Source organism: Gopherus flavomarginatus, chromosome 15 (genome assembly GCF_025201925.1).
Source record: "Gopherus flavomarginatus isolate rGopFla2 chromosome 15, rGopFla2.mat.asm, whole genome shotgun sequence".
NCBI classification, from domain to species: domain Eukaryota; kingdom Metazoa; phylum Chordata; order Testudines; family Testudinidae; genus Gopherus; species Gopherus flavomarginatus.
The window spans coordinates 537,229-549,076 of NC_066631.1; the positions used below are offsets into that span (position 1 = coordinate 537,229).

At 56.8% G+C, this 11,848-nt stretch overlaps 1 pseudogene; it reads left to right on the forward strand.

Annotated features, from left to right (window-relative positions):
• The window catches only part of LOC127034935 (nck-associated protein 1-like), a 52,037-nt pseudogene extending 40,415 nt beyond the window's left edge, over positions 1–11,622 (forward strand).
• Positions 11,623–11,848: the final 226 nt, after the last annotated feature.

Below are 11,848 nucleotides of genomic sequence, written 5' to 3' on the forward strand. Positions count from 1 at the left end.
GGCCCGCTGGCCTGTGCCACACCCCGTGCAGGGGTGACAGTCACCCTGGTTAGATTCAGGCAAATCACACAAGGGCGCTGGCCACGGGATCTTGTGATGGCAGCACACACCTGCCACCTGCAGGCTGAGCTAGTCTGTCATGCTGAGGCCTGTCAGATGTGGAGGTGCTCAGCAGGGCTGGGAATGAGTCACTCCAGGCCTGGATGCCGCTTGCACCTGGCAGATGGACTGGGCTGGGCTAATGCGGCTGGAGCCGGTGATGATCAGTGAGAGGTGGAGGGGAGCCAAGAACCATACAGCTTAGGAAAGAGCTGCCTGGGGCTGCTGGTTGGGTCCCATCCTCCACTGACCTCCAATGTCCTTGTGCAGGCAGGGCTGGGCTGTCCCAGTGCTTTGAGAGCTGGGCTTGTGGCAGTGTCATGGGGGATGAGCATACAGGAGCAGTGGGGAAGGTGCAGCTGGGATTACAGCTCTGTCCCCAGCCATCCCTTCTCCCCTCAGGCAGAGCCAGGCCCTCTGCTGTTCCCCAGGGGGTTGGGCTGCACCCTCAGAGCATGGAGAACCTGTGAGGAAGGAACTGGCTGCTGCAGTAGAACTAGCGCGGTGTCAGCAGCCACCTGGCTAGAAAGAGCAGGGTGCCCAGATGGTGCCTCTAGCAGCCAGAGGGTCCAGCCCAGACTGAGGGACCTGGAGAGGGAGAGGCCATGAATCTGCCAGCACACTGCATGCAAACGCCTGCTTGGCTGGGGTCCAAGCAGTGGTGGGGAGTGGGCAGGGAGCATTGCTGGGAGCAAGACCCAGGTGTTTGGGGCTGGGAGACACAGCCATGTGCCCTGATCCACGTTGGAGGGGATGGTCGCCACCATCGTGGATCCCCAGAAGTTCGGCCAACACAGGCAGGAGGGATGGATGTATCTAGGTGCTGTCCTGTTTTACTGCTTGTGCTTCCCAGGGCCATTGATGGGGACCAGCCAGGGGACAGGCCTGAGAAACACCTAGGAAGGGTTAGGTCTCTGGACAGTGTGGGGCTATCTGCAGGGAAGAGCCCAGGCAGAGCTGGGAGAATATCAGTACCTGGGTTAATTGGGTCAGGGCAGTCATACCCTGCATGAGCCCCAGGGGGCAGTAGCAGACAACACATTAGACATCTGGCTAGGTGCTGCCTTGTGCTATGGCAGTTTAAAGACAGGGCTGTCTGGGGCTGTGTTTGCCGGGGCAGAGCTGGGGGAGGAGCCCCTCTCTGTATAGATGGGATGGGCACCGTGTTACGGGCGGGAGCGTGTTCAGAGATGGTGGGATGGGTCCGGCAAGCTGCATGCTGGCCCCTTTGGGCTCACCTGGGGTTTTCAAGCAGGTCGGAACTGCGCGGTGCTGCTGTGGGGCCAGATCTTCAAACAAAGTCAAGCTGGAAATGGGAGGGAACTAGGTTATCCTGCTCCCATGATCTTCGGGGAGATGCTGGGTTAGGATGTCAGACTGGGCCAGGGATGTTCTGATTCTCCATTTCGGACCCATGGATGTGTAACTAGGTTGGTATTTAGTTTGGGTTTGGCCCTGGGGTAGGTGTTGATTTCAGCAACATCACCAATATTCCCCTGCGCGCCCAGGGGTCCTCTCCTGTTGTGTTGCTGTTGTGTTCAATCCTACATGTGGCTGCATTAGAGTGGTGGACAAAGTGATCCTGTATTTGCACACGCGGTGAAGCCAGTGGGTGGAGAAGCGCCAGCGGGATGTAAACAAGGTGATTTTTCATTGACAGAGTTAATGGCTTTATTATCAGCAATGCAGCACACATAAGGAGTGAGTGGAACTCATTTTGCACCGGTAGTGAGGGAGCGAATGCCTCCAGAGCCACAGAGCAATTACAGGGAAGTAGGACTGGAGGTTCCCAGCAGAATGGAGGGGTGAGGAGAATGGTAATGGGGTTACTCACCTCCAGCAGGCATGGAAGGACAGTAATCACAGGCTCAGCACTGCCAAATGGGCCTTACCAGATCACGAGGCGATAACGTGGCCAGGGCTGAGGCTGAGAGCTGGACATTGAGGTCAGGAAAACCCACCCCACCCAGGCGTGACTTGGGGCTTGACACAGGGGCAAAGGAAGCCAAGCTGAGGGGGCTGTGTCATGCTGGAATTTGCAGCTGGCTCAGTTGCCAGGCAGGGGCTGTGCTGGAGCACACATGGGGGATCAGCTCTCTGATGTACGCGCTGCGGCCGTGGCACATCTGGTGCTGTGGAGCTCCAGCTGAGCTAGCTGAGAACGACCTGCTGCTATCTCTCTCTGGGCTGCCTGCATCTCTCCCTTAAGCTGTCTAAAGAACAAGCCCATCTGAGTGATGTGAATTCAGGGCCCTGTCCTTGGAGAGCCTGGACACCCCCGTCCCCCTGCTTCTTCCCAGCGGGCGCAGCCCATCCAGCCCCCATCAGTCTCCTCCTCCCTGAGGATTAGGGCTTGCTCATAGCCAGCAGGGAGGCTGAGATCCCAACCAGGAGGCCAATAGTGGGCACATGCCACCACGGACACTAGAAGCTGGACTGAGACCCTGGGACCCAGTCCCCCCTGCAGTAAGGGCTGTGGGATCACTGAGAGTCACTCATGTCCCACCAGCTCTGGAACCTACCACTGCTGCACTGCTCCATCCCATCCCACTGTCAGCCCTGCCCCCCACACTGCCCTGGATTTACCTGCCACCACTCTGGTACCAGCTCCTGGCAGGTCTCTCAGGTCCATGATGCAGACGGAGAAAGAGCCCGTGTGGCTGCCTCTGACAGAGATGGAGGTGGAGGAGGAACCTCCAAGGGCTGGACCTAGGGCCAGATCATGCTAGGCTCTCCCTTTCTTACTGGGAAGGGGCTCTGCGGGTCACACTGGATCGTGGGAAAATCTGGGGCAGCCTAGTGCCCAGTTGCATTGCTGCACGGAGGGATGGAATGCAGCTCACCTGGCCAGTGTCAGCAAAGCGCCACTTCCCTAGTGTAGCCGGGCCCTGTGTCTGGGACAGGTGCTGGCTGGTGAGCTGCACTGATTGGGCTCAGCCTTCCCTCTCTCAGAGCCATTCACAGCCCTCTCCAGTGTCGCTGGCATGTCCTACCCGGTGACAGCCAGTCAGCTCAGCAACTGCCATGAGGTTGACAACAGGTTTCTGGATGCCTTAGAGCTGAGCTGGTTACCAGAGGGAGGCTTGCACAGAAGAGCGATGCAGCTGGCACTGGCATTGCCTTGGCTGTCACCTCTGGGGGGCATTTCCTCTCTGCCCGCTCTCTTTGGATCCAGGCCTAGCCTTCTCGCTTGGCAGGTGGGGTCCCACTTCCACTTATTGCCCTGCCATTCGCGCTGCTGCCCCCAGACAGCTTGGATTCAGAGGCTCGAAGACCTGATGGACTGGCGACAGCTGACGGCTCCCGCTACAGCACATTCCCATACATCTCGGGGGCTTGGAGAGGGCTTGGAGAGGTTCCGTCAGCCGGCCACTGTGATAGTTGTGGTGGGTCATGAATGGCCTAGTGCTGGGAGCCAGAGCTGGGCAGCATCATGCCTTTGCAGAGTAGACGCGAGTCCCACTATGCATCTCAGTCTGAGGGCAGCTGCCCCACTGACTGAGCTGTCATAGTGGGTCAGGGGCTGCACCCTTCAGGGGTTAGCCTGGCTGGGCTAGGTAGGGATGTCACCCCTCCTGGATCTGGGCTGGATCGGCATCTCCTCCTACCCTGGGGGGCATGTCAGTTGCTCCTCTCAATCATTTATCATGCTTATTGCAAATAAAGGGCAGCCAGGTATAGATTCCCAGAGTTCCCAGCAGGTGAGACTCACCAGCTCTCCATGGCCCTAGATCCCTGTGTTCTTGATGAGGCCTCTGGGATAGGCTGGAGCCTGCCTCCTTCCCACAGTGAGGACAGAACACATGGGGGATCAGTGGGTCATCATTGGCCCCCTCCTAGGCACAGGGCCGCCCGGGGGGGGCAAGTGGGGCATTTTGCCCCAGGCCCTGGGCCCCGCAGGGGCCCCCACGAGTTTTTCGGGGCCCCTGTAGTGGGGTCCTTCACTCGCTCCAGGGGCCCCGGAAAACTCTCGCGGGCCCTGGGCCCCCAGAGATTCTTCTGCTCCCAGTCTTTGCTGGCAGGGGGGTCCTTCCACTCTGAGGCGGAAGGACCCCCCACCGCCGAATTACTGCCGAAGCAGGACCCGCCGCTGAAGTGCAGCCAGGTCTTCGGCGGAAATTTGGCAGTGGGGGGCCCTTCTGTTCTGGGACCTGCTGCCGATGTGCCCCGAAGAGCTGGCACTTCAGCGGCAGGTCCCAGAGCGGAAGGACCCCCCACTGCTGAATTGCCACCAAAGACCTGGAGCGGAAGAAGCTCCGGAGCCCCAAGCCCCTCGAGAGTTTTCCAGGGCCCCTGGAGTGAGTGAAGAATCCCGCTCCGGGGGCCCCAAAAAGCTCTCGTGGGGGCCCCTGCAGGGCCCGGGGGAAATTGCCCCACTTGCTCCCCCGCCCCTTGGGCAGACCTGCATCCACACGGGGTGTTCATGTGCCTGAGGGCTCCATGGGGTGTTATCATTAGCCAAAGGTGACTTGGGGTCAGGATCTACTCCAATCGCTGAAGGGAGTGTGGGCCCAGGGTAGAGCAGCAGTCTGGGAGGCAGGACTGTGGGCTTCTATTTTGAGGAACACAGTGTGGACTGTTGGTTAGAGCTGGGGGCCTGGTAGTCAGGACTCCTGGGTTCTATTCCTTATCCTACTGCGGGAGATGGGCGAGTCCTTTCTCTTGGCCCCCGTTTTTTCCTTTCTGTAAAAGGGGGTGATACTGAGCCGGTTGTGGGTGTACATTGACATGTGCAAAGTGCTTTGGGATGCTAGAGGCAGACAGGGGCTGAAGGTCAATGAGAGCTGAGGACATCAAATCGAGCTCTTCTGGCCAGCCCAGGACAAGTCCCATCTCAGTGGCTTGCAGCCGGGGGGGGGGGGGGGGTTAGAGCTGCCAGCCACATTTATAAGAATGACTTGGGGGGCCACTGTTTGTGGGTTCCAACTCAAGGCCCCTGGGCCTGTCTTTTAGAAGCTGCTGAGCATCCACTGCTCATATTGGTTTTAGCTGGTGTTTCAGCTGCTCAGCATCCCTCAAAATCAGAACTGGGGCAGGGGTGGTATAGCACAGATGAGATCTGCCTACCCCTTTTGTACTCTCACTTTCACACCTGCAAAATGCCCTGCAGGCATGAGGCTGGGTCCTAGCACCCCTAACCCTTGATTGGCTTCAGAGAAGCCCGGTAGGGGCTGAGCAGAGAAGGGTACAGCTGAGTGGGACAGCCGGGTCCTGGTGTTTGATGCCCGCCCAGAGCTTGATGCTGTTATCTCTTATCAGGTTTTCTCTTATTCACAGCCCTTCAGTGGGGGACCTCCCCAGCAGCTGTCTGAACTTGATACATTTCTGGTGAATATGGGATGATGGGACTGCCAATCTGTGACAGCTAGCAGCAAATACCTCCAATCGCCAGTGAAGAGACACTAGCTGGGGTGGGCTCTGGGTCTTGCCCACATGCTCAAGGTCTACGATCACCATATCTTGGGCCAGGAAGGAATTTCCCCTTAGATTAGATTGGCAGAGGCTGTGGGGGATTTCGTCTTCCTCTGCAGCATGAGGCACGGGTCACTTGCAGGTGTAAACTAGTGTAAATGGTGGATTCTCTGTAACTTGAAGTCATTACATCCTGATATGAGGACATCAGTAACTCAGCCAGAGGTTAGGGGCCTATTCCAGGAGTCGGGGGGCGAGGTTCTGTGGCCTGTAATGTGCCGGAGGTCAGACTAGATGATCATGATGGTCCCTTCTGGCCTTAAAGTCTATGAGTCTCCTTGTGACAGCCTGTCAATGAACCAAGGAGTTTGAAATACGTTTGAGCCTGGTGCCATGACTCTCTCAGCTTCCAAGACACGGGAGGGCCCAATCTCGCTGCAGCTAAACGCTCAATGACATCAGCAGCAATCTGGCAGGTCCAGGCGGCTCAGCTTCTGCGTCACAGAGTCAGTGTTAGGTCAGAAGGGAGACTGTGACCATGTAGTCTGAGCTGCTGCCTAGCCCAGGCCATGGCACTGCCCGGAGCTAATTCCTGGTTGAGCCGGAGTGAGGTTTATGGCCCAGCGCATGGAGCAGTCCAGTCACTCTGGCGGGGGAAGGGACTCTTCTGGGCAGTGCAAAGTGGTTGCTGGCTTCATTTAAAATCCAAATGAGTCCAGCTGGGCTGGCTGGGCAGCCAGTTCCCCCCTGAATGGGGTAAAGGCTGGTTGGAGGCTCTGGCATAGGCTGGTGGGTAAGGCCCCAGGGTAGGATATGGAAAGAGTTGTAGTCTAATCCTGGCTCTGCTACTGACCTGATGTGTGACCTTAGTCAAGTCACTTCACCTGCCTCTGCCCCTTTGTCTGTCTTCTTCCCTGTAAGGTCTTTGGAGAGGGGCTGTCTCCCAGTGTTTACCTGTCCATCCCTGCCCTTTGCGTCTCTAGGCGCTGCTGTGCTATCACATAAGCTAATTAACCATAGCCCAGGGGAAAGTAGCAGGGAGCTGCTGCTGCTGCTAAGTCTGTCAATAAACAATGATTCCTTCCCCGGGGAGTTCTTGTTTGAGCTCTTCAGAGACATTGAAATTCCTTTTGAGGAAAGAGAAGCGAGAGCCTTTGGAGAGCAATACGATGGCATATTAAATAAGATTGCAATTTACTCCTATCTGCACAGCTCAATCTTGGCAGGGCTTTGCCTGCCCATCTGTTAAGCTGGGGGAATTTAGCAAGGAACAAGTCACTGCCTGGTTCCCAGTGCCTCCCGGTTCTTTTGTCTCCGAGTGTTTCAGGCTTTCCATGCTTTTGAGCCCTTGCTTCATGCAATTCTGGAGTCCCAAGGCCAGACACGAGGGGAAATAAATCCTGTGCCATTCTCCCCAGCTCGCGGTGAGTGATTGACGGAGGAATTGGGGGATTGGAAAGGGCTTGTGCGTCAAACTTATTTTTGACCTGTGGGAAAACAGCCAGCTAGGGAGTGAACCTGATTCATTGTTGATTAGAAACGTCAGAGATCGCAAAACAAGCCAGTGGCGTCCTTTCTGTGGACTTTCACCTGCAGCCACAAACCTTATCGAGAGCTCAGGGATCAGTTGCTGGTTTGGTCTGGCTTAGGATGGTAGTAACCAAAAGCTGGCATCTCCCGATGGCCCACAATGTGTAACGAGTTGTTAGTTCTCAGTTCACTTCCTACTGAAGAAGCATCACAGTGTAACAGACTTGTACATTGGGCTAGCTTAGTCATTTCTGTAACATCTGGGCATCTCCCAATCTTTAATGTATTAATCCCCACACACCCCATGGGGGCAAGGCAGGGCTAGCATCCCCATCATGCAGCTGAGGAACTGAGGCACAGAGAGACTAAGGATATGTTGACACTGTTATTAAATGCCTGCGGGCCTGGCCTGAGTCAGCTGGCTCGAGAACAGGATCTGGAGCTGTTGAACTGTGGTGTAGACATTCAGGCTCATGCTTGAGCACAGGCTCGGTGACCCACCCGGTTTGACATCCCGGTTAAACAGCCTCGTAGCCCACGTCAGCTGACACAGGCCAGCTGTGGGTGTTTCACTGCAGTGTGGCCATGTCTCAAGTACCAGAGTCATGCAGGAAGTCTGGCAGAACCGGGAACTGAAACTGCATTTCCCCTAATGTTTCCCCAGTCCACCTAGAGGGTAACAGACTACTACTGTCGCCAGCTAATAATCCCTCAGTCTCAGTCCTTCGCAGCTCTCTGCAGTGCCTTACAAAGGAGGGCAGTATCACAGTCCCATTTTACAGGTGGGAATCCAAGGCAGAGAGTTTGTCCCAAGGTCACCCAGTAGGGTGACCATATTTATCTATGCTGGATATGGGACACCTGGTAAAATTACTCGAATTCAAGCAAGTTCAGCTGCAATCAATCCGAACTATGCAGCACAAACGTTCAAATTAACATCAAGTTGACTGAGCCCTTGTTAAAAAGAAATACTGCGTAGTTGGATTCTTTTTATGTACCTTCTTATCTTTCAGGCTTTAGGGTTCACACAGGGAGAGGTGACAACACACACACACACACACTCCCACACACCTCTCTCGCATAAGGAGGGTGTCTTCCCAAGGCAACACCTGGGGCAGGGGGATGCAGGGTCACATGCCCCTTCACACACACACCCCCAGATTTCTGCCAGGGTTCGCAGCAGAATGTGGCCAGCAGAAGCCTTTCGGCACTGCGGGAGGGAAGAGATGGGAGCTGCTTCCAGACGTGGGGGGTGTGTGTGTGTGTGTGCAAGCGTGTGTGTGTGTGCATGCGTGTGTGTGTGCGCGTGTGTGTGTATGTGTGCTTAGCTGAGGGGCAGAGAGGCTTCCCGTGCCAGCCCTGTGCAGGGCTGTGGCACATGCAGAGCTCGGCTTCTCCTGGTCAGTGTCCTGGGCCGGAGATCTTGGGCTTTCCCAGGTTGCCAGCCCAGCCAGAGGCAGTGTGGGAAGGAAGGAGCCTGCTGGCCAGGCTGCTGATGAGCTGCGCACTCTGACCAGGGGCTGGGTCTCTGCACAATGCTGGAAGTGAGACAGGTCCCGTGGAGGTGGATTATGCAGGAACAGCAGGGATGGGCGGAGGTGGGTGGGGGTGAAGGGGAAAAGCAGGGAGAGGAAAGTGAAAGGGGGAACATGTAAAGGGCAGCAGAGGTGACACGTAACCGGCTGGTGCCTGCCCGCACACACCAGCCACCGTAGCTCGCAGTGCACAGCCAGTGCCGGCCAGAAACAAGACTGGGGACAGGGCCCTGCTGGCTGACAACCGGTGCACAGCAGGGGCTGAGCCAATGGACCAGCAGGGGAAGCAGCCAGCCCTGCGTGCTGCAGCTTTGCCCCGCCACCAGCCTTGCACACACACCCCCATTGTTGGCCACTGGACCCCCCACTCAACACTGGTGAGCCGGTGGCTGGCAAGCAGGGATCCAGCCAGCAGCAGGACCTGCCAATGCTGATGTGGGGAAGGGGAGGGAGACAAAAAATACAGGACAATTTTCTCATTTTTAAGAAAAAGCCAGGACACCTGCAAGAAGGCTTAAATACAGGACTGTCCCTTTAAAAACAGAATGTCTGGTCACCCTATAACCAGCTGGAAGCCAGGACTACAGGCCTAGTCTCCTGGGTCCTAGTGCAGAGCTGTATCCTCGAGCCTCTACCCTAGGCTAAGGGTCTGGCAGGCTCGAGCCGCTGAGTGACGCATGGCTCGCGGGGCTGGTTCCTCAGGCCTGCTCCTAATCTCGCTTGCACTGGTGTATCTCCATTTACTGCAATGAAGCTGCTCCTAAGTGACCTCGGTGCATGTGAGATCAGATACGTTGGCATATTCTCGTTTGGCGGGGGCCAGACCCCAGCATCAATGTGCAAATTCTACAGGAGGAAATCCAGGCACTTTGCAAAGCCTGGACACCGGTGGAGGAGCTGAGGCCGCTCCTTGGAGAGCCTCACAGCTGGATGGTAGTGAGAGCATGCCAGGGGCAGGGAGTGCTGGGCTCTCAGCTGCGGGGAGCTTGTTTGCCAGTGCAGCTGAAAGCAAACCATCTGTCCTCTGCATGCCCATTCACTGCCTGCTGCTCCACACCGCGACCTGCTGCCCTCATCAGCCAGTACAGAGATCTGGAGACAGATGCAGGGCATGGGATGTGTCTGGGCATCTGCAGAGATAAATAATGCTAAGGACAGGTGCCAAGCCCGGGTTACCCTTCACAGGGGGCATGAAGAATCACAGAGCCTGTTAGATCATCAGCACTGTCCCCCTGGGCAGCACACAGCCCACTGCAGCTGGGAATGTTTCAGGGATGGGGGTCCTGTCGTGCCCCATGGCTTGGGGCCAGTGGTGCGGGTGACTCACTAGGGGGCGCTGTTCTCAGCTACCCCAGCATGGAGCAGAGGGGTGCTTGCTCGTGGAGATGGGTCTGTCAGTCTGTCTGTTTAGACCTGTTCTACACTTAGAAGTTAGGTTGCTGTAGCTGCAGCGCTCAGGGGTGTGTGACCGACACCCCCCGCCCCCCAATGGAGATGCAGCCAGGTTGAGGGAAGAATGTTTCCCTCAAGCCAACTACCATAACTCGAGGGGCTGAGGGGGCTCCTAGTGCAATGGAAAAACCCCTTCTCTTGCTGTAGGAAGTGTTGACAATATGCCACTACAGCTTGGCTACAGCACTGTCGTGGTGCCGGTAGTGTAGACATGGGCTCAGACTGTAATCTCCTCCTGCTTCAGGGCAAACCATGCACTGGCTGAGCAGGGTCAGGAAGATTATTCCACCACTGCTCACTAGGGGGGCTGCTACACCTTGCTCTGAAGCAGAGGGTGCCTCTGCCAGAGGTGGGATCCTGTGCTAGAGGGACCCTGCTCTGATTAAGTGTGGCAAGCCTGATGCACCTGTGTTTCCTTCCGTGCCCGGCACATGGCAGCACTAACCTCGCAGCTCCCAGGCCGTCTCAGGGGGTTGAGCTGGCAGAAGGCCCAGGTCTCTGGAAGAAGCAATTGTTACAGTGTGTGAGTGGCAGAGAGGGGCTGAGGCCTGGCCGTGGCTTGCCCCCCAACCCATGGCTGGCTGGGATCGGGGGGATATTGTATCCCACACGTGGACTGGTAAGGCGGGTGGAGGTGAAGATGTGAGTCTGGGCCCAGCACTAGGGAAAGCAGAGCCAGCCTTTCACCTGGGTGTGTGTCATCATCCCCCGAGTCTGGGAGCCTCTGGCTGCCCCGCTCTTTGGGCCCTGCTTGACCCCGTTCTGAGATTCAGCTAATGGGATTGGAGAGGTGGGGAGGGACTGTCAAAAGTGCTGAGCACCCAGCAGCTCCCCCTAGTGTGACCAGATGTCCCGGTTTTATAGGGACAGTCCCGATTTCTGGATCTTTTTCATATATAGGCTTCTATTACCCCCCACCTCGTCCTGATTTTTCACATTTGCTGTCTGGTCACCCTAGCTCCCCCCTGAGAACAATGGAGAATTCCCCCTCCCCTGCACTGAGAACAATGGAGAATCCAGTTCCCTGCACACAGAACAATGGAAAATCTCCTCCCTCATTGAGAACAATGGAGAATTCCTTCTCCCCCACTGTGAATAATGGAGAACCACCTCTCCTCACTGCAAACAGTGATAACCCCCCCCCCGCCCCAGCAGTGGAGACTCCCCCTCTGCTGAGAATGAATCCCTCCCATTAGGAACAGTAGAGAAACCTCCCCCCCCCCGAACAATGGGAGCTGAGCCCTTTTGCAGATCTGGCCAATGCACAGTTGGCAGCAGGCCAGGTGCTCCAGGAGCATTTTCACCTTGCTCCTCCCGCCCAGCTGAGGCTGGTGTCAGAGACGGGCTCCCAGCCCTGTCGTCTCTTTGATCCCATTGATCCTGGTGCAGGCAAGGCCCAAAAAGCAACAGAGCAGGCCAGGGGCCTCTGTGGGTTTGCTTCCCTCAGTAACTGGAGGCCCTGCTGAGGCACCGTAGCAGAGCCGAGAGCTCAACTCTCTCTCCCTCCTCGCAGCTGGCGTCTGTGAGCCTCCTGCAGCTGGGACAAGAGACTGACAAGCTTCACTCCAAGAACCGGGAATCCGTCTCCTGCTGAAGTACCTGGTGAGGCTCCTGCGCACTGGGGCAGGTGCTGGGGGCGATGGACAGATCCTCCCTGGCAGACACTCGGGCTAAGAGACCCCTGCCATGCACTCTGGGGCTGGTGCTGTGGAGCCTGGCTAGGATTTGGGTGGTCTGGTGCTGAGCTGCTCACAGATTGGAGGTGAGGCTGGGCTCCCACTGAGCTTCCAGCCGCACCTGCCTCCTCCCCAGCTCTCATT